The following is a 21,994-nucleotide window of genomic DNA, read 5'->3' on the forward strand; positions in this document are numbered from 1 at the left end:
TTTGTATAGCAGTCACATAAACTTAAGAACCTGCCTGTGTTGTGGGCATGCTCTGTGACCTGCAGGAAGGGGAAGCAGGTGAGCTGTGTTCATCCCCTATTGTTAGTGGTGTGGTCCCATGTTATAACCCGGCCATGCACTTTAGTTAGTTTTCAAGCTGAATGGTGAGCTCTCTTTCCATGCCACCTTACTCATGCAAGGTCCTTATCTCCCTTCAACATCTGCCATGGGTCGAAAGTCAGAAGGCCTTTGTGCATATTAGATGGGTTAGTAAGTGTAACTGACATTTATCTAATGTGTATGGCCAGATTTCCCTTTCACTGTGATCCTGCCCTATGATAATGAGATGAATGCAAAAAGTGATATCTGTAAACGGGAATTATCTGCCTTTTGTGAGGCTAACTGGTCAGTGTGAAAATGTCAATGTATTAGGAATGTTTTTTTGTTTGTTTTTTTTTAAAGGTCATAAACATAAAAACCTGATTAAACAATGGGAAAACCTTTTCCTGACAATATCTGCTCTTTAAGCTAGACCTACATTTCCTGGCCAAGTCCTCTTCATACCAGATTGACCATGCTAGTCAATAATTACGTCTTTGTTCTCACATTATTATCACTGGCAAATTGTTTTGTTTTGCTGTGTGATATATCAGAACAGTTGCCCCCAATATCGGCTTAAATATGAAAGAATAATCATCAAGCATGGTGGTATTGTTGGTCTCACAAAGTGTGATAAATGGGCAAACATTGTTATCATTTACAATGTATTCAGAAAATCTTCAGACCCTTTCACTTTTTTCACATTTTCATGTTGAGATCTTGTGCTAAAAACAAAAAATATATTTTTTTTTTCCCCAGCAATCTGAACTCAATAACCCATAATGAGAAAGTTGAAACAGCATTTTAGCAATTTTTACAAAAAGAAAAAACTAAAATTTTGCATATAAAGAAGTATCCAGACTCTTTCCTTGAAATTCTGGGGACCTCCCATTTCTCTGGATCATTGAGATGTTTTTACACCATGATTGGACATGATACGGAAAGACACACCCCTATCTATATAAGGTCTCATACTGTACCTTACAATGCATATCAGAGCAAAAGCCAAGCCATGAGCAAGACAGACCTACCTGTAGAACTCGGAGACAGGATTGTGGGGAGACACGTGTCTGGAGAAGGGTACAAAAAAATGTATGCTGCACTGAAAGTTCTCAAGAGCACAGTGGCCTTTATAATTCTTAAATGGAAAAAGTTTGGAACAACCAGGACTCTTCCTAGAGCTGGCCACCCCAGCACACTAAGTAATTGGAGAGCAAGCTAAGGGTACTTTCACACTAACGTTTTTCTTTTCTGGCATAGAATTCCGTCCTAGGGGCTCTATACCGGAAAATAACTGATCAGTTTCATCCCTATCAGTTGATCATTGAAATGTATTAGTGCCGTATCCAGCATTAAAAATACCACAATGCCGGATCCGTCCTTCCGGTCTGCGCACGTGCAGACCAGTAAAAATGTTTAAAAAAATATATAACGGATCCGTTTCTCCGGATCTGTTCTTGCAATGCATTTGTAAGATGGATCCGTCTACAAATGCGGTCCGTTTGCATGCAGACGGAACTGCTTGCCGGATCACTCTCTGCCGCAAGTGTGAAAGTAGCCTAAGAAGTCATTGGTCATTCTGGCTGAGCTCCAACGATGCTGTGTGCAGATGGGATAACGTTTCAAAAGGTCAACCATCACTGCATCACTCCTCCAATCTGTGCTTTATGATAGAGTGGCCAGAAAGAAGCCTCTCTTCAGTGAATGACCCCTGGATTTTTGAAAATAAAGCGCCAAAAGGAGTCTCAGACTGTGAGAAACAAGAATCTCTGGCCTGATGTAACCAAGATTAAACTTTTTGGTCTCAGTTCTAAGCATCATGTCTGTTGGAAACCAAGCTCTGCTAATCACCTACCCAATACCATCTCTATAGTGAAGCACGGTGGTGGCAGCATCATGCAATGAGGGTGTTTCTCAGCGGCTGGGACAGGGACACAGGTCAGGGTTGAGTAAAAGCTGAATGGAGCAAAGTACAGAGATATTCTTAATGAAAACCTGATCTAGTGTGCTCTGGACCTCAGACTGGGTCAAAGGTTGACCTTCCAACAAGATTATAACCCTAAGCTCTCAGCAAGACAACACAGGAGTGACTTAGGGACATTTTATGTGAATGTCCTTGAGTGGCACAGCCAGAGTCTTGACTTGACTTGAACCCAATTAAATATCTCTGGAGAGACCTAAAAATGTTTTTTGGTTTGGTTATTATATTTCTTCCTTTAAAGACATATTGGTATTTTTCTAGTTCATCATGGCAGTCATTAGCTTCTAGGCAACTGGTGGTAAAATAGCACTCCTGTTTCTCCTGTATTTTTTTGCACATATTTCTCCCCCTTTCAATGGGACAGGTAGAGAGATCTAGACTTTCCTGCACCAGTCTGGCTCATTGACACCTGGGCGGTCTTCACTGGACTTCCAGTCCCAACCTGTCAACTTCCACATGGATGGGGTCACATGTGCCGCTGCAACCAAACCTTGGCAGCTTTTTTCATTTCTGAATACAAATATGTGGCCATTTCTATACGTATGCAGTAAATCCTGTTTAAATCTGCACTTCAGTCTTTTCTTGTATTTCTCCACAAATCGATTTTTTCTTCATCATTATTTCCTAAAGCATCATTTAAGGTTAGAAACACCCAGTAGCGATGTATCACTTGAGGATACGTTACTACTGAGGCTATTAATTGGCTGCAGTGGAATATGTGACCCTGTCCATGCAGATATTGTCAGGTGGACACTGGAAGACAGATGAAAGCCACGGAGCCCGAATGGGGCATTGAGACTTAGTGACTACGCAGGAGCACGCTGATGTCACTGGTTCAAAGTAGAATGATACGTTGGTTAAATGCCCAAAAATGACTCTATCCACAGTGCGTGATTTTGCTGGGAAATTTTGGACTGAGACAGAATGTGATGAAGGTGTGGAAAATAGCCACGATAAGTCAGTATCACAGTAATAAAGGAATCCATACAGTGGGATGTCCCATTTAATTGTTCCCAATGTGTGTCATTGTTTTTGTGTTTCTTTTGTGCTTTTCCTAGAGAAATTAGATTGCAAGCTCTACTGTGGCAGGGACTGATGTAAGTTAATTATCTGTCCAGTTCTAAGGAATGTGTTAGCACTATACAAATAAAAGGATGATGACTGAAACGATCAACTGTAAGATATATTTCTATATGTCTTGTTTTCAGCAGTTTAACTTTTTTACCTCTCAAAAGTTATATTGAGCGTAAGTTGATATTGTGAAAATTCTCTGGAGCGTGTTTAGCACTCCCCCCACCTAAAAAAAATATTAATAGAAGTAATTTCTCCACTTGTGTCAGATTGTAACATATTCTGCTTAGATATTTTTATAAGTATTTTATTTATTTTTTTTTAAGAAAGCTGGTTGAGCAAAATGGTGGCCCAATTTCTTAGGATCTTGAATGAAAAATTGCACAGCTCTGTCCTCTGTCATTTGTGTGTCTTAGCATTTCCTATGATGACTCCCAAGTGACACCATTGCTCCATTGTACTGGCCAGCTCAGGGGTGTAGCTGCAGTCTAGTCAATGACCAGAGGCTTTTCCAGAACAGATGCAAGTCTAGCCAAAAGCTGTTTTCGCCCTTGAATTAAATTTTAAAGGAGACCTAAGCCTTTGCTAAAATCAGGAAGGTGCTTCTTAGAGTGCTCTGAACCTTCAGTTTCATTCCCTCTGCTCAGCTTTGTATGGATAAGTATTAGGGATCTGTATTCCGCATGCTAGAAAAGCTGAGCAGAACTGATGAAACCCAAAAGGTGCAGAGCGCTCTGAGAAGCACTGCTGAACCTTTATGGTTTTAACAAAGGTTTAGGTGTCCTTTAAAGGGTATCTTCATATACAGCAGATTTATTTCTGCAACTGAAAATGAATTCCATTCATCTAAATGAAGTTGTTTTGGCTGTAAGCACATGAGTTTCTTCAAGCCCTGATAAGGTGACTTGAGCAGTTACAGAAATCTCTGAAACAAATGAATATACCCTAAAAGGTGAGATTAAGGGAGAGGCTGATATTCTGTACTCTTGGCATAAGGGCCTGCTTTATTACCTGCCACCATGCTTTTTTAGAAACGGATATAACCAAGTGCTTGACTCAGAGGGGACTTCATTCTTTATTTATTTTGGGCGAATTGTGCTTTATATATTGCCAGAATAGTTTTTTTATATATAATCTCAATCCCTCATCTCAATTTTAGACCCTCCAGATGTTGCATGAAAATCATGGGGAAATATAAAATACAGGACAAATGAGCTTTTTTTTTGTGGTGACATTGTTTCACCCTTGAGGTGTTTTTTGAGTGGGGCATTTTTTCCCCTCATTGCTTGCCACTTTTATCCCATAGTTATCTACGGTTTTTACCAGCGCGTAATGCTTTTTAATGGTGTTTTTGTACCAATGTATTTTTCCTATGCTTATCTACAGAGAAAGTGACATTATATGGGGGCAAGGGGTACATTCTTATCTATATATCTACCAAAACACCTAAAACAAAAATTCTGATTAAGTCGAGCATTTTTTTTTCACAAAAAAAAATAAAACATTTGTGTCAGCACTCCTTAAAGGTCCCTAACATAGTTCCCATACAGAGGAGATGATTGCTGCATGTAAATACGGGTGAATGAGCAGACAATGAAAAGGAAAAAAAATATTTCTTGATCATTACTGGACTACATGCAGCACCTTCATTAGTAAGATAGAAATTGTGTAGAGGTGCACGTTCCCTTGGTGTCTTCAAGAAATGGTACAATACATAGTTCAGGTGATATTAAATATTTGTGCCAAATTGTATTAAAGTTCTAACATCACCCAAGAAAATAGCACTGACGTTTCGGGCAGTCTTGCTCTTTGTCAAGATGGTTGTAAAGTTTGGAAACGGGACCAAACCATATGGCAGCTTATATAAATGAGACCCTGGGGACAATATCTATGATCAAAACTGGTTACAATATGATTATTTCTATCTGTCTTTCTGAGGAAGTCCACCACAAAACCCTTCAAACTGGTGGCTTCAGAGGCCCAGCTTTCAAATTATTTTTTTTTTTTTTAAAGAATGATAATATTCTGCCAGAAGAGCATAAGAGTCCTAGTGCCTAACAAACTCCTGGCACCCAGCTAAGTCAATTCTTGGTGGATGGCAATCGCCCCAAAACAGCTGCAGATCATCTAAAGATGAGCTACTGGTTTGGCTATAATCCTAACCTAAATTATGTTAGGCCAATTTACAAGGTTGAATATTGACTTGCCTTCCAACTGGCGGCATCAGAGGCACAACTTCCTTTTCTTTTCTTTTTTGTTTTGGAAAGGGAGCTAATCTACATACAACAATTTTATAAAATTGGTCTTTTCGCTGCGTTATTCAGCAACAATGTGATGCAGTTTGTCCTGTTTGCCAATTTCACAGTGTATTTGCCCTGTTGCAGAAGTCAGACTTTACTACCAAGCCTTCAATAAATGACTGGTCTTATGCTGATCATACACATAGCTGTCAGCCGAACACTTATTCAGCCAATCTCTATTTCTCCTGACTCCTCCAGATGTTGCGCATGTTGGATTTCAACTGCCTGATCCTTTGGTTCTTACGGAGATAAGACTTTGCAACATGTCCCCTTTCAGAACACATTCAAGCTTGGCTGAACTGAGCATGCATGTGTCCTGAATGGGCACAGGTTATAGAGCCTTATCTCGCCAAAAACAATAGGATGAGGCATCCGTTGAAATTCTAAATGCCCAACATATGCCGTTGTGATGGGAAGGGGAAGTTGGGGGGGGGGTTAAGGAGACTCTCATACTCATGGTCATCTGGTGTTGCCAAAATCATATGGGTTTGTCCAGCATAATGAGAACAGACAGCTTTCTTAGCCAAACATCTTTCTAAATAATATCTGAAAGCATGGCACGGTGGTATGACCTACAGAGACCAGATTCTGCCTCCAAAATCCAGAAAATTCTAACCACGTATTTTAAAGTGCATGCAGTTTTTCTATAAACCCATTTACAGCAAAAAAAAAACTGTTCAAGCCAACTCTTATAAATGCGTCTTTTAATGAGACAAACATTCTTCTATGAGTCTTTAAGTGGAAGAATCAGATGTGTGCATATTCATTGCTGGGCATCTGTGCCCTATAACCTCCACACATGCTTAGAATGAAGGGGCAGCTTTGCTTAGAGGTCTTTGAGTCTACAGTCAGACACTTATGCACATGCAGTCCCATCACAGTGAACAGATGATTCCAGTTACAGAGTCCCTTTAATGTATAATGTGCTTTCTCTCAGGATACAATATTCTGTGATTCTAAGTATATGACAAATAATGGCGTGATGGGGACTGTTATAATTTAGACTCCTGTACTCCACTTGGTTTTCAAGAATAATGCTTTTATTAGTGTGCGGTTCCAGTCAAAAAACTTTTTCGGCTATTAGCCTTCTTCAGTGCAACCGGATCGAGCCGCATAGGTGAGGGAAGAAAAAAGCATGGAGGTGGTGTACCACAGTGGGTGGCAGGAAGCTGCGTTGGTGGGGGGCTCTGTGGCCCTGTGTGGCGAGCGTTGTGGTTCAGCAGTAGCCTGAATGCCAAGGCGCCATGGGGACTGTGTCACCTGCAGGAGATACCTAGTGATGAAAGAGACATTACTAGCAAGCCATACACTTATAGCTGGAAGTACCAGTGACAATTTTGCCTCCAATTTTCCTGCATACACATTTAGGGTCCATTCACACGTCCATGGTGTATTGCGGATCCGCAATACACCAGCCCGGCACCCCCATAGAACTGTTATATTTTTTTTGGGAGCCATGGACCGGAAGATCGGGGACGCGCTCCGGAAATGTGGATGCGGACAGCACACTGTGTGCTGTACGCATCTCTTCCGGCCCAATAGAGAATAAATGGGTCCGGGTTGCGGAACGTATCCAGACCCATTCTACGGACGTGTGAATGTACCCTTACCCTGTGAGATTCAAAGAATTGTGTCCCTTTAAAATCAGTTTTCTATGCTCAACTTTTTGCAACTATGGTAAAGGTTTCCAGGACTCCCTGACCAAATTTGTTCTTGTTCAAAAAATATTGTATGTAATAAAGTGTATAATCCAACTTTTAGTGTTTCTTTCTCTGTATATTTTTCTAACACCTTAAAGACGACGCAGCCTAGTTTAGTACTTAATGCTACAGTGATTTTTTCTTCTCCGCTTTTAAAAGCCATATTTTTTGTGAAATTTTACTGTTGATATAGCCGTATGAGGGCTTGTTTTATGCAAGACTAGTTGTATTTTTGCATGACACATTTTGGAATGCCTTTAGGGCTCCTTCACACCAGCGTGTCCTTTGCGGGAATTGCGCTCCGTGTGAGAGAGATCATACTGACATAAAGCTGTAGTCCAGGCCGAACGCTTTCTCACCTGGAGCAGGACTCCCGCAAGGGGGTCACACAATTCTGCTTTTCTTGTCAGGGTTTCGTTTTTACGACGATCAATGAAAATGATATGTCATTCTGAGGACAAATCCAATTTATATGATTTTTGTTTTGTTTTACTACTTTGTTTTCCTGCTTTAAAAAATGTTTTTAAAATTGCTTTGTGGTGTGTAGAGGGAAGGTGTATTATGCAAATTTATGTATATATGTCTTTTAATATATACATATATATATTGGCCCTGTATGGCCAGTATGGACCCAGGTATGTGTAAATATATATATGTAGAGAGAGATGTGTGTATACCCCTTATATTGCACACATCTGTGTATAAATATATATATCAGCTTATATTATGATTGGGGATGTCTATATATAGATGTATTTATGCCCCAGTTAATACATACATCTGTATATACGTATCTGCCATGGCTGTCCTCCAGGTATATGTTGTATAGATGTATATATACAGTTGTGTTCAAAATAATAGCAGTGTGTTTAAAAAAGTGAATGAAGCTCAAAATCCTTCTAATAGCTTTTATTTCCATACACACAAATGCATTGGGAACACTACACATTCTGTTACAAATCAAAACATGAAGATAAATATATCAAATTTGTGTTAGTGAATATTAGGTATTCCAGCCCAGGATGATTGGACTACATTCCACAGTTCTTCTCTATTTCTTGGTTTTGCCTCAGAAACTGCATTTTTTATGTCACCCCACAAGTTTTCTATTGGATTAAGATCCGGAGATTGGGCTGACCACTCCGTAAAGTCAATCTTGTTGGTCTGGAACCAAGATGTTGCACATTTACTGGTGTGTTTGGGGTTGTTGTCTTGTTGGAACACCCATTTCAAGGGCATTTCCTCTTCAGCATAAGGCAGCATAACCTCTTCAAGTATTCTGATGTATTCAAACTGATCCCTGGTATGCGATAAATAGGCCCAACACCGTAGTATGAGAAGCATCCCCATGATGCTTGCTCCACCATGCTTCACTGTCTTCACAGTGTATTGTGGCTTGAATTCAGTGTTTGGGGGTCATCTGACAAACTGTCTCCGGCCACTAGACCCAAAAAGAACAATCTTACTTTCATCAGTCCACAAAATGTCTCTTTAGGCCAGTCAATGTGCTCTTTGGCAAATTGTAACCTCTTCAGCACATGTCTTTTTTTCAACAGTGGGACTTTGTGGTGCTTCTTGCAGATAGCTTGGCTTCACATAGGTGTCTTATTGTTGGAGGAGTCCTTGCCATTTTGGCTATTCTTCTATCCATTTGAATGGTAGTTTTTCGCTTTCTTCCACATCTTTCAGGTTTTGGTTGCCATTTTAAAGCATTTGCGATCATTTTAGCTGAGCAGCCTATCATTTGCACTTCTTTATATGTTTTCCCCTCTCCAATGAACTTTTTAATCAAGGTACACTGTTCTTCTGAACAATGCACTGTAACCAGCATGTACAACATTTGCTGCCTCCCTTCCTTAAATAAGGGCAATAATTGCCACCTGTTTTTCAAAGAATGAATGACCTCACTCATTGAACTCCACACTGCTATTATTTTGAACATGCCCCTTTCAATAAGTGATTGAATTACAGAGAATCAGCAGCATGCATGTCATGACTGTTGGGTTTCTATTACTCTACTACACCTGCTAGTAAATGATGTGCCGTGTAGAAATTTGATCAGGTTAGTGATGTTTGACTGCTAATATTTTGAACACAACTGTATGTCTATGGATGTGCCCCATTATCTATATGCATATATATATACTTATATAATCCTAAATGTGGCCAGTATGTATCCCCCCATCATGGGTGCCCCCTCCCCAGCCAAATCCTCCTGCAGGCACATTCTAATGTGCCTGCAAAAGGAAAATGCCGCCTGCATGTCTGGACAATCCTGTCTAGGTGCGGCCACATCAAAAGGCGGGATCGATAAGATCCGCTGTCTTTTGTTAAACCTCTCTAGCTGGGCTGGACATGTTTAGCATAATAGAGATAGGGGAACAAAAGTGTTTGTGGCATACCTCCGTTGCGGTAATTACAGCACCAGAGGTATGCGCGGGCGCTTCAGGCAGGAGATTCAAGTCTCATGGAAGGCGCCTGGAAGCGCGCTCCAGGATCCACGGGCTGGTGCGATGACGTCATATCACTGCGCCAGCCCACGTTGACCTGGCTGCAGGCTGAAGACCTGTTCCCTCCACCAGGCGCAGGCTGCACTGCAGCCAGAGAAGGAGACCGGCCCCCACACACCCCCATGGAAGCAAGAGTGCCGGCAGCACTGCGCTGCGCCCCGTCCAGCCCCCTAGGAGAGAGTGAAGACCATGGATTCTGGCTGAGTACCCCTGAACTGCCCCAATTACCCCTGCCCTAAATACCCCATACCCTGAATTCCCTGTGTGTAGCCCCAGCATTAACCCCTGCCGCCCTGAACCCCAGCATTAAACCCCTGAACCCTTGCTGGGCTGATCGCCTCCCTTGCTGGGCTGTATTAACCCTGTATTTACCCCTATTGCAGGTCCTTAACCCCTGCAGTCCCAGCCAACCCTGCTTTAACCCTTGCAGGACCACTCCTACCCCTGGCCTGCATGTATGTTAACCCTTGGGCCTAGTTCACACTTCAGTGTTTGGTCAGTGATTTCCATCAGTGATTTGTGAGCCAAAACCAGAAGTGGAGCCTCCACAGACATGAGGTAGAAGGGAAAGATCTGCTCCTGTTCTGTGTTTAGAGCCGCACCTGGTTTTGGCTCACAAATCACTGATGGAAATCACTGACCAAACACTGAAGTGTGAACGAGGCCTTGCAGTGCCACAATTGCGTTACCCCGCAGGGACAGTGTATAGAGCCAGGTTGGGTGGGAGTTGCTGCTGATGTAATGTTTAGGTAGTGTTTGGGGTAGAATGGGAGTAGTGTAGTGTAGCTAGATGTAATATTATATTGCAGTGTTGTAGTGTTGTTTATTGTAGTGCTATTACTGTATTGTGGTGTGTGAGTCTATATGTATATATATATATATTTATAACCATTGATTGATATATATATATATTGTTAGACTTGTATATTTGTATTGTGTAATAAATATTTCTTTATTATTCATAGTGCACTGTTTATAGTCTTTTGTTGTGACTGCATAGCAATAGTATAATGCACGTTGTTCCATGTAGAGTAAGGCAACAGAGGTAGCTAGTTAGACAATTAGCTAATAGAGGTAGTTTTATTTATAGTATAAATAGGCGGAGTCATCACTAGACGACTCACGCCTATTTATGAATATTAGTTATTGAGATTACCCAAAATAGCAATATATAATTGGAGGTGTCATTTCGATTTGAGCACCTACCGTTTTCTTCTGGGTCAGTTGTGCCACCCTTTTATATATCCAATTCTTTAAAAATGGCCCCTGCTCCTGAGTGGACAGAACAGACACTCAAAGCTAATGTCTGTGATTGGTGATAACGTGCTCAGATCGAGGAAGCCGTTCATTCCTTGTGGTAGCCTCGAGCTTTAGGAGGGCTTGCATCTACCACACCAATACATTTCTATGGAGACCTGCCTCTAAATCTCCCATAGACTGCAAATGGATTGCAAATAGAAACAAAACTTTAAGATTCCAGTCCGTTGTTATCAGGATTTACCGCAGCGATTCCCGAGAGTGAAGTGGGCACAATTCACAGTTCAGTCAATGCGTTATATGAGACCGCGCGTTCCCTATCCAATCAGGAGAAAACCTCTTCAAGCTTAACTCATCCAATTTCAGATATATAGGCAAAACATCAGGTCCCACTACTACTAGATGTTCCTGTGGGATATCAGAAAATACGCTGATAGTGAAGCACTGTATTCCACTACTAATACCACTCATATGGTAGTACTCACAAGCATAATTAGTTATACAGGCACATCACACAAAATCAGAGGCTTCGCTTTCTTTCTTTTTCTTCTCTTCAACAACGCTGCATAAAATATTTAAACCGCTCCAATAGTGAAGCACCGCTTTAAATACCAGTATAAAAATGGATTTATTATACTCACAAACAAGGGCAGGATCGTTGGATTGTTTTATTACATTGCCTGTTACCGTTTTATGTTTGTGAGTATAATAAACCCATTTTTATACTGGTTTTTAAAGCGGTGCTTTACTATTGGAGCGGTTTAAATATCTGCCCTCAATTACTTTGTAAATTGAGGATGTGATACAGACATTATGCAAAGTGTGATGTGCTGCCGATTTTTGGAGCAGAGGTGGCTTTTCCATTAGGCCGCTGCTCTGGCTCTGGCTCCCACCCGACACCGCCGCAAGTACAAACGGGAGCGTCATTAGGTCAAAGCATTCGGGGTTTGAGCCCCGGATGCTATTCCCCACCCCCCTTGTACTTATTCCGCTGATCTGCTAGGCTGCTGCGCGGTCATGAATTCAGTCACTTCAGAGCACAATCCCGTCCTGCGGTGCGTGATCCCGCGAGACCGCCACGAGAGGTCACAGGTCTCGCGGGATTACACGCCGCAGGACGGGGTTGCGCTCTGAAGTGACTGAACTCATGCCCGCGCAGCAGCCTAGCAGATCAGCGGAACAAAAAAACAAGTACTAGGTGGGGGGCAAATTACTTAATGTGGGGCAGTGTGTGGGCAAATTACATAATGTGAGGCAGTGTGGGGGGCAAATTACTTAATGGGGGTCAGTGTGGTGGACAAATTACATAATGGGGGCATTGTGGGGGGCAAATTACATAATGTGGCGGTGTGGGGGCAAATTACATAATGTGGGGCAAATTACATAGTGTGGGGGCAAATTACCTAATGGGAGGCAGTGTGGGGGCAAATTACATAATGGGGGCAGTGTGGGGGGGGCAAATTACATAGTGTGGGGGCAAATTACTTAATGGGGCATTGTTGGGGGCAAATTACATAATTGGCGCAGTGTGGACGGCAAATTACATAATGTGGGGCAGTGTGGGGGGGCAGTATTACTAATGAGGGCATTTTAAAAGGGAATTACTATTGGTGGGACTATGAGGAGTACTATTACTATTGGGGCACTATTATTTCTTCAGGATAGTATTTGGGGGGACACAGTGAGCAGCAGGATAACACCTTGGAAACTCCAGGTTGGGGGATGATGATGGAAAAGTAAGGAAGCTAAGATGTCTGTGTGTCACACACTGCAGAGACGAGGCGGCTGAGAGAAGTGTCCAGACCGAAGGGAGAAGACGATGACAGAGAAGATCTACATTGGAGGAGACGTCACCTGGAGGCCCTGGATGTGACAGGTATGTGCTGCTGTATAGCAAGTACAGCAAAATGTGGTGTGCGGGGGGAGGGTCGACTTAGAGAACTGGGCCAGTGTTAATGCAAAGTGTTAATATGCACTGTGAATATAAGCCCTGTACTGTGTTGTCACTGTACATATTAACCCTTTACTGTGATGTCACTGCATTTTAAAGGGGTACTCCAGGTTAGGAAAATAAATCCCCTATCCAAAGGATAGGAGATAAGTGTCTGATCGATGGTCAACACTCCCCCTCCAGGTATCTATGGGAGAGCTGCAGATAAAGCACTTGTGTATCTCCAAGTCTTCCATAGAGATACATGGAGGAGGAGTGTTGACCACACCACCGCTCTGTACGGTGGTTGACACAGCTTATTTCTTGAGGACTGAGCCAGGGCGCCATATGGGGGATCACGAGCATCTCAACGATCTTTGTGGGGGCTTCATGTCCGAGTTTCGCCTAAAGCCTCACAAAGTCTAGAGCCGCCTCTGTTTTGGATCCAGATGAAAGAGGCGAGTAACTGCCAAATGAGTGTTGTGCTCATATGTCACACCACCTTTACATGGAACAATTTTCAGGAACAGTCGTTCGTATGAGTGTTCATTCCTGATAATTAACCTAATCTTCAACTAGTGTAAAGGGGTCCTTAACCACTTCAACCCCCCTAGCTGAAACACCCTTAATGACCAGGCCACTTTTTACACTTCTGCACTACACTACTTTCACCGTTTATTGCTCGGTCATGCAACTTATCACCCAAATGAATTTTACCTCCTTTTCTTCTCACTAATAGAGCTTTCATTTGGTGGTATTTCATTGCTGCTGACAGTTTAACTTTTTTTGTTATTAATCGAAATTTAACGATTTTTTTTCAAAAAAATGACATTTTTCACTTTCAGTTGTAAAATTTTGCAAGAAAACGACATCCATATATAAATTTTTGGCTAAATTTATTGTTCTACATGTCTTTAATTAAAAAAAATGTTTGGGTAAAAAAAATATGGTTTGGGTAAAAGTTATAGCGTTTACAAACTATGGTACAAAAATGTGAATTTCCGCTTTTTGAAGCAGCTCTGACTTTCTGAGCACCTGTCATGATTCCTGAGGTTCTACAATGCCCAAACAGTAGAAAACCCCACAAATAACCCCATTTCGGAAAGTAGACACCCTAAGCTATTCACTGATGGGCATAGTGAGTTCATATAACTTTTTATTTTTTGTCACAAGTTAGCGGAAAATGATGATTTTTTTTTTCTTTTTTTTTTCTTACAAAGTCTCATATTCCACTAACTTGTGACAAAAAATAAAAACTTCCATGAACTCACAATGCCCATCAAGATATTTATCTCACCCAGCATGGGTATATGTAAAATGACACCCCAAAACACATTCCCCAACTTCTCCTGAGTACGGCGATACCACATGTGTGACCCTTTTTTGCAGCCTAGATGCGCAAAGCGGCCCAACTTCCTTTTAGGAGGGCATTTTTAGACATTTGGATCCCAGACTTCTTCTCACGCTTTCGGGCCCCTAAAATGCCAGGGCAGTATAAATACCCCACATGTGACCCCATTTTGGAAAGAAGACACCCCAAGGTATTCAATGAGGGGCATGGCGAGTTCATAGAATTTTTTATTTTTTTTTGGCACAAGTTAGCGGAAATTGTTTTTTGTTTTTTTTTCTCACAAAGTCTCCCTTTCCGCTAACTTGGGACAAAAATTTCGATCTTTCATGGACTCAATATGCCCCTCACGGAATACCTTGGGGTGTCTTCTTTCCGAAATGGGGTCACATGTGGGGTATTTATACTGCCCTGGCATTTTAGGGGCCCTAAAGCGTAAGAAGAAGTCTGGAATATAAATGTCTAAAAAAATTTACGCATTTGGATTCTGTGAGGGGTATGGTAAGTTCATGTCAGATTTTTTTGGGGACACAAGTTAGTGGAATATGAGAAAAAAAAAAAAAACTATTTCCGCTAACTTGGGCCAAAAAAACCCATATAGACTCCCTGATCACCCCCCTGTCATTGATCACCCCCCTGTAAGGCTCCATTCAGACGTCCGTATGATTTTTACGGATCCACGGATACATGGATCGGATCCGCAAAACACATACGGACGTCTGAATGGAGCCTTACAGGGGGGGATCAATGACAGGGGGGTGATCAATGACAGGGGGTGATCAGGGAGTTTATATGAGGTGATCACCCCCCTGTCATTGATCACCCCCCTGTAAGGCTCCATTCAGACGTCCGTATGTGTTTTGCGGATCTGATCCATGTATCCGTGGATCCGTAAAAATCATACGGACGTCTGAATGGAGTCTTACAGGGGGGTGATCAGTGACAGGGGGGTGATCAATAACAGGGGGTGATCAGGAAGTGTATATGAGGTGATCACCCCCCTGTCATTGATCACCCCCCTGTAAGGCTCTATTCAGACGTCCGTATGTGTTTTGCGGATCTGATCCATGTATCCGTGGAGCCGTAAAAATCATACGGACGTCTGAATGGAGCCTTACAGGGGGGTGATCAATGACAGGGGGGTGATCAATGACAGGAGGTGATCACCCCCCTGTCATTGATCACCCCCCTGTAAGGCTCTATTCAGACGTCTGTATGATTTTTACGGATCCACGGATACATGGATCGGATCCGCAAAACACATACGGACGTCTGAATGGAGCCTTACAGGGGGGGTGATCAATGACAGGGGGGTGATTAATGACACAGGGGTGATCAGGGAGTCTATATGGGGTGATAAGGGGTTAATAAGTGACAGGGGGGGTGTAGTGTAGTGTAGTGGTGTTTGGTGCTACTTTACACAGCTTCCTGTGTCCTCTGGTGGTCGATCCAAACAAAAGGGACCACCAGAGGACCAGGTAGCAGGTATATTAGACGCTGTTATCAAAACCGCATCTAATATACCTGTTAGGGGTTAAAAAAATCGCATCTCCAGCCTGGCAGCGAACGATCGCCGCTGGCAGGCTGGAGATCCACTCGCTTACCTTCCGATCCTGTGAAAGCGCGCGCCTGTGTGCGCACGTTCACAGGAAATCTCGCGTCTCGCGAGATGACGCGTATATGCGTGATTGTGCGCAGCGCTGCTGCCTCCGGAACGCGATCCTGCGTTAGGCGGTCTGGAGGCGGTTAATTACCTTTTCTGGTCACTTTTTGTTATCTTTCTGAAAAGACTCAAGGTGGTTGCACTTCCTGTTGTCACCTTTGCAAAAATGTCTGCCACAAAAATAATGCCAATGTCCCTATAAGCAAAATACATAATAACATTTTGACTATTGCTGTAACATCTGAGGCACTAGTGCATGGCCATTTTGGTTGGACATCTGCTTTAACGGGGTGTGTCACATTCTTAGAAATTGTGCTAATTTGCTTTAACTTAACAAGTAATGCCCGTGCCACTCATCAGTTCCATGGTTTCATTCTGTGCCATGTTCTTGAAATCCAGGCACTGTGAGGTGAGTAGTCCATGAAATCATCATTATAGTAGTGGACATGTCAAGTAGTCACATGGTCATTTCCTCCACAGCCCCTCAGTCTATCCTATTGTGATTTTGGAGACCTAGCTTCTGCTGGTAGCAATGTTGACCTGGAAAGGGCCAATATAAGCTTTCCCCAGAGTCAATCTTTAGCCGTATTACAATATAGAATTGAGCTCAATGCATTGAACTTCCAACAATCCTATTAATATGGCCAAGTAGATGGCTTTTCAAATCTCAAAAATAACATTTCAGCCTTGTTTTTAGAATTATTGCTGATAGTAAAGTGGTTGTCCCAAACAAGAGCCCGTATCATTATGCAGTTTTAGGGCATATGGACTTAACAGAGAGGGTCCCTGTTTGAAGATCTCTCTAAAAGTGCTCTGTAAAAGTGCCTTTTCCTGCTATGGTGGACCTGGTACATTGATGTACTTAATCAATGTGCTTCATTTGAGCCCCTGGCTTGTAACACTATATTTGCACTGCAAGAGAAATGTATGCTTGGATGAAGTTAGAGAAGATGGACATCTGGTCACTGCACCAGCTTCTTATTACAAAGGGTTAGCCCTTTGACAGGACACACAGGACAATGTACTGCTAGCCGCAAACCTATTTAACCATAATCTTTTTCATGCACAGTTCAATAAATCCTAATATCATTCCAGTTTGAAAATGTATCACCTTTGTGACTCTTTACTTTGGTGTTAGAGAACAAAATATATGGCACTTATTTTTGTATATGAAATTAACAAACAATTGCATTACTTATCTGTGCTGAGATCATCATTTACACTCAAAAATGATTCAAGCAACATACAATGGGCAATTAATAATTGTTCACTCATCCACAGAATAATACTTCTGTCGACAAGCAGTGATAGAGTTAGTATTGTGTATTGTGTTTGATGTAGAGATGATTCATACACTAGGCATTTATTATGGATTCCCATGTATCGGTTGTGGAGCATTTGACTCCTGCATTTTCAACTAGTTTGGGTATACTTTTAGCAGTAATACATATTACTAGCAAGGTATTGATAGTCACATTGTACTACCAAAAATTTTAATACCAGCAACAGTACAAAATACTTTGACAGAGGACATAGCTAGCCAGTATCGAGAAAGCCAATGAGATCTGTTGGAAAAGCATACTTGATCTTAAGAAAGTACATTGAGTCATGGGACACTTAGGGTATGACTACGCATTGAGGTTTGTTGATGCTGTTTTGGAAGCCAAAACCAACCTGCATCCTTCCTCTCCCTAGCAGCCACTGTGGAGGTGAAGCCCTGAACACAGGCATGAGTCCACAGTTGGGCTTCTGCATCAGCTTTTAATATCTGCTTGTATGACTAGCTAGTATAGTCAGTGGCATATCCGTTTGGTGCATTTATATATATAGTTATATTGTCATCCGCATAATGCTCCATTTTGTGTAGGATGCCTTTGTGGTGCATGTGGACCACGCCGGCATGCTCCATTGTACGCATTTTTTGCTGGGGATAGTCGTTTGCTGCGGTCCACATGCGGTGGGACTGCTCCCCCAATGAGAAACACGCTACAGTGTTTGGGGTTTGAGCAGTTCCCCCATATTTGCCACTATATTTCTGTGATTTTGTTTTATATGTATTGAATGTGCCTTTACCTGGCATTTAAGCATTCTTTTGCACCCGGTAACCTCCATCACACGGTCTGATATGGGTGTGGCTTACAGTCTTGCTTTGTTTACATTGCATTAGTTGTCCAGCTATGGTTGTGTGGAAGCTTGGCTGTGAGCTGGATTTCATCACCTTCAGACCGTGTATACACCATAGTTAGCGTAGTGGTAGGACCCTTGCCATGCTGAGAGACCGTGACGTGGTGCATGATGGGCTCCGATGTGTTTCTGACAGGAATATATTGGCAAAAGTCTCAGCTTTTAATATCTGCTTGTATGACTAGCTAGTATAGTCAGTGGCATATCCGTTTGGTGCATTTTGTCTGTGATTTATATAGTTAGCCATCTATTAACCCAATCAAGCTGTAATGTACCAACTTCTCCTCTGCTGCACACTCCCCATGTGTTCTCCGTCACCACAGTTCCTGTGGAGCTGAATATCCCACCAGCTACAAGGCGCAAAATGTTTGTATAATGTATATAGTGTTGGTGTATCTACTGTAAGTGTAGAGTGTAGATGGCATGTCATTTATAAAATATATGGTATATTGTTTATATATAGTGCTTACAGTATAGTATGTGTTAATTATGATGTGTGTGCAGCATATATATGGTGTATGTGTATTTACAGTATATGTATATAGCGTATATATGGTGTATTTGTGTGCAGCATATATTTATTGTGTATGTATAGTGTATTTATGTGTATAGTGTATGTATGGTGGTAATTGTGTGCATAGTGTAAATATGGTGTATTTATATCTGTGTGTGGTGTATATATAGTGTATTTATGTGTGTAGTGTATATATGGTGGTATTTGTGTGCATAGTATATATATATATATTGTGCATTTATGTGTGTATATATATATTGTGTATTTTTGTGTGTGTAGTGTATAAATAGTGTACTTATGTGTATATGTACATCAAGGGCAAAACCAATCACCACCAGGCAGGAGCCCCAAGACCAGAGTGCACCCTTCAGTCACTAAACGGCCACAGGGAGAGCCAGAGATGGGAATTATCACTGTGAGTACTACTTAGGGCCAAAACTACCACTCCCATCCTTTGCTCCTCTCTTCTGGGCTTGCTCCGTCTGTAGTATAAATTGTGTAATTATGTGTGTGTAGTGTAGATATGGTGTATTTGTGTGTATGTAGTGTATATACATTGTATTTATGTATACGTGTGTAGTGTATACATGTATGTATTTATGTATGTAGTGTGTCTATAATGTGTGTAGCATATGTATGGTGTAGTTACGCTATTTGTGTATGTGGAGTAAGCTGTATGTACAGTTCATATGGTGTGTGTATAGTATATATGGCATATGTATAGGTGTCAGATTCATATAACAGAAATGTCAGCAATCATGCACAAATTTATCTGCTAAGATCAGTAGTTTCACATAGTCAGTAAGTAATGGCGTCCCATGACATCAGTCACTCATACTGTAGAAAATGTTCAATATAAAAGAAATCCATGACACTCAAATCATTAACAATAGTGAATTTTTTGTGTTTCATTTCAGGTAATACACGGAGGCAAACACTTGGAGATCAGCCAGTGGCTGATGTTAATGATGAGGGACGTGGACTTCTACAGGAATCTGTCACCAGTGTCCTCCTTTCTGCATAGACACATAGCTGTGGTTCACTAGATTAAAATGCTGTTTTTCTTTTGTTGATCCGAGGTTTAGTTGTACATTTTCTTAATATGCTAATTCGATCTATGGTGCAATGAGGGTATCACCATTGTGCAGCGAGCCCCAGTGGGAGCCCATGTAGAGGATGGGAGTGGTAGTTGCCCTGATGTACAGTAGTGTTATTGTGTCATGGTGTCCTTCCTCAGGCCATCACTCCCTGGGGTCAGTTGCAGTGAAATTAGAGTATGGAACAATTAGATCAGAGCTAAATGTAACAAAGTCTTTTTTGTGCAAGTGCAACATAGAAGTTGCAATACATACAGTAGCAGCAGGCTTTAGTGCAATTCTTCTCTGGCAGCAGCTGGGAAGGTATGGTGGCAGGTTGGATCCTGGCCTAGTGGTTGCTTGGGGATGGATGGCTTAGCTGTATTCCCTCACATCACCGCAGTGTCTTCAGTATGATTCTGGAGACGGGGTACTCTACAAGCTACTTCCCAACTCTCAAGCACGTTCTTGAGAATGGGTGCTCTACAAGCTATTTACCAACTCCCTGGCAGGTGAGAGATATCTGGATCCTGACTCTCAGATATGCTTCCTGGGTGTGGGTGCTCTACAAGATAGTTCCCAAATTCCCCACTTAACAGGGCAAGGACCTCTCATGTCCCCTCTCCGTCCTGCACTCCTTTAGACCTCCCCCTTCCCCTACTAAAGACCTCCCCCTTCTGACAGGAAGGCGGAACAACCCACATTCCCCGGAGGGGTAGAACAGGGTGGTAAACCCTGTTACAGCCAGCCATTTCCAACCAATACCTCCTCCGCTGAATAAAATGACATGGTACAAATCACATTACATAGCATTGCATTGAAATACATGTAAGAATGCTCTTGTTACACCAAAGATCCGCTCTCTTTTGTGGTCAGCTCCTCTCTGGCAGGGCCAGGCAGTGGCAAATCAGCTAGGGTGCATTCACACATCCGCAAAATGGGTCCGCATCCGTTCCGCAATTTTGCGGAATGGGTGCAGACCCATTCATTTTTAATGGGGCTGGAATGTGCTATCCGCATCCGCATTTGCAGATCCGCACTTCCGCATCCGTGCTTCAGTTTCCGCAAAAAAAGTAGAACATGTCCTATTCTTGTCCGCAATTGCGGACAAGATTAGGCATTTTCTATTATAGTGCCAACTATGTGCAGTCCGCAAATTGCGGAATCCACATTGCCGGTGTGAGTGTTTTGCGGATCCGCAAAACACTTACAAACGTGTGAATGGACCCTTAGAGAGGAGCTGGCCACAGAAAGGATCAAAGCTTGGGTGCAACAGGAGCAATGGTGACACTCATTGCACCAAGGCCTAATTTGCATATTAAGAAAAAGTATCATAACTTGGGTATGAAGCCTCGGATCAACAAAAGAAAAACTGTGTTTTAATTAGGTGAACCACAGCTATGTGCCCATGCAAACAATGGGATAGGGAGGTCGCTGTTGACAGATTCCGTTTAATAGGTATGTGAGTGCATAGCATATATATGATGTATGTGTTTTTATGTGTGGTGTCTGTGTATATGTGTCATGACGCCGCACCTCTGTTGTTGAATAGGAAACCTGTTAAACATTTGAATCCCATCCCTGCCTGTCAGCATTCTGCTGACTGGTTCCTGCCTGGTTAGGGCCCTCTTAGCTATTTGTGCCAGAAACACATACTTACACAGCAGCTGGTAAGCAAAGGGATGGTTAATGATCAAGGTCTCTATAGGAATGTCAAGAAGGTGGGTCCCTGGGGAAAGACGATGCTGGCTAGCCTGGTAGATGTCATCTCAGCCATCTGATGCATCTATAATAATAAACTGTGTAGTATGATAATCTACCCAGTTTTTTACATGGACATAGGCTGGTTGAGATGCTGTTTGCCACCTAACTGTATTTAGTATGCTCAGTGTACTGTGCTATGTGCCACCTGTGCAGTAGGGATTCATCTGTTCCGAGCTTGGCTAGGAGAAGTAACTAACACTGCAGATAACTGTTGTTATTTGCTGTTACATACTATGGCCCAAATTTACTAATGTGTCTTTGCCTAAAATCTGTCCAAAAAAAGTGGTGCAAATTGCAAATTCTACACTCTTCTAGAAAAGGTGGTGGTTCTTATCTCAGAGGAGATGGACCTTCACGACTAGCCTAAGATGCACCACTATGCAGCAAACTGTGCAAAAATTATAGCTTAAAGGGGTTGTCTCACTTCAGAAAGTAGCATTTATCATTTAGAGAAAGTTAATACAAGACACTTACTAATGTATTGTGATTATTCATATTGCTTCCTTTGCTGGCTGGAATAATTTTTCCATCACATTATACAATTCTTATTTCCATGTTTATGACTAGAGATGAGCGAATTTCTTAAAAATTCAATTC

The sequence above is a fragment of the Bufo gargarizans genome, chromosome 3 (assembly GCF_014858855.1).
Source record: "Bufo gargarizans isolate SCDJY-AF-19 chromosome 3, ASM1485885v1, whole genome shotgun sequence".
NCBI lineage: Eukaryota > Metazoa > Chordata > Amphibia > Anura > Bufonidae > Bufo > Bufo gargarizans.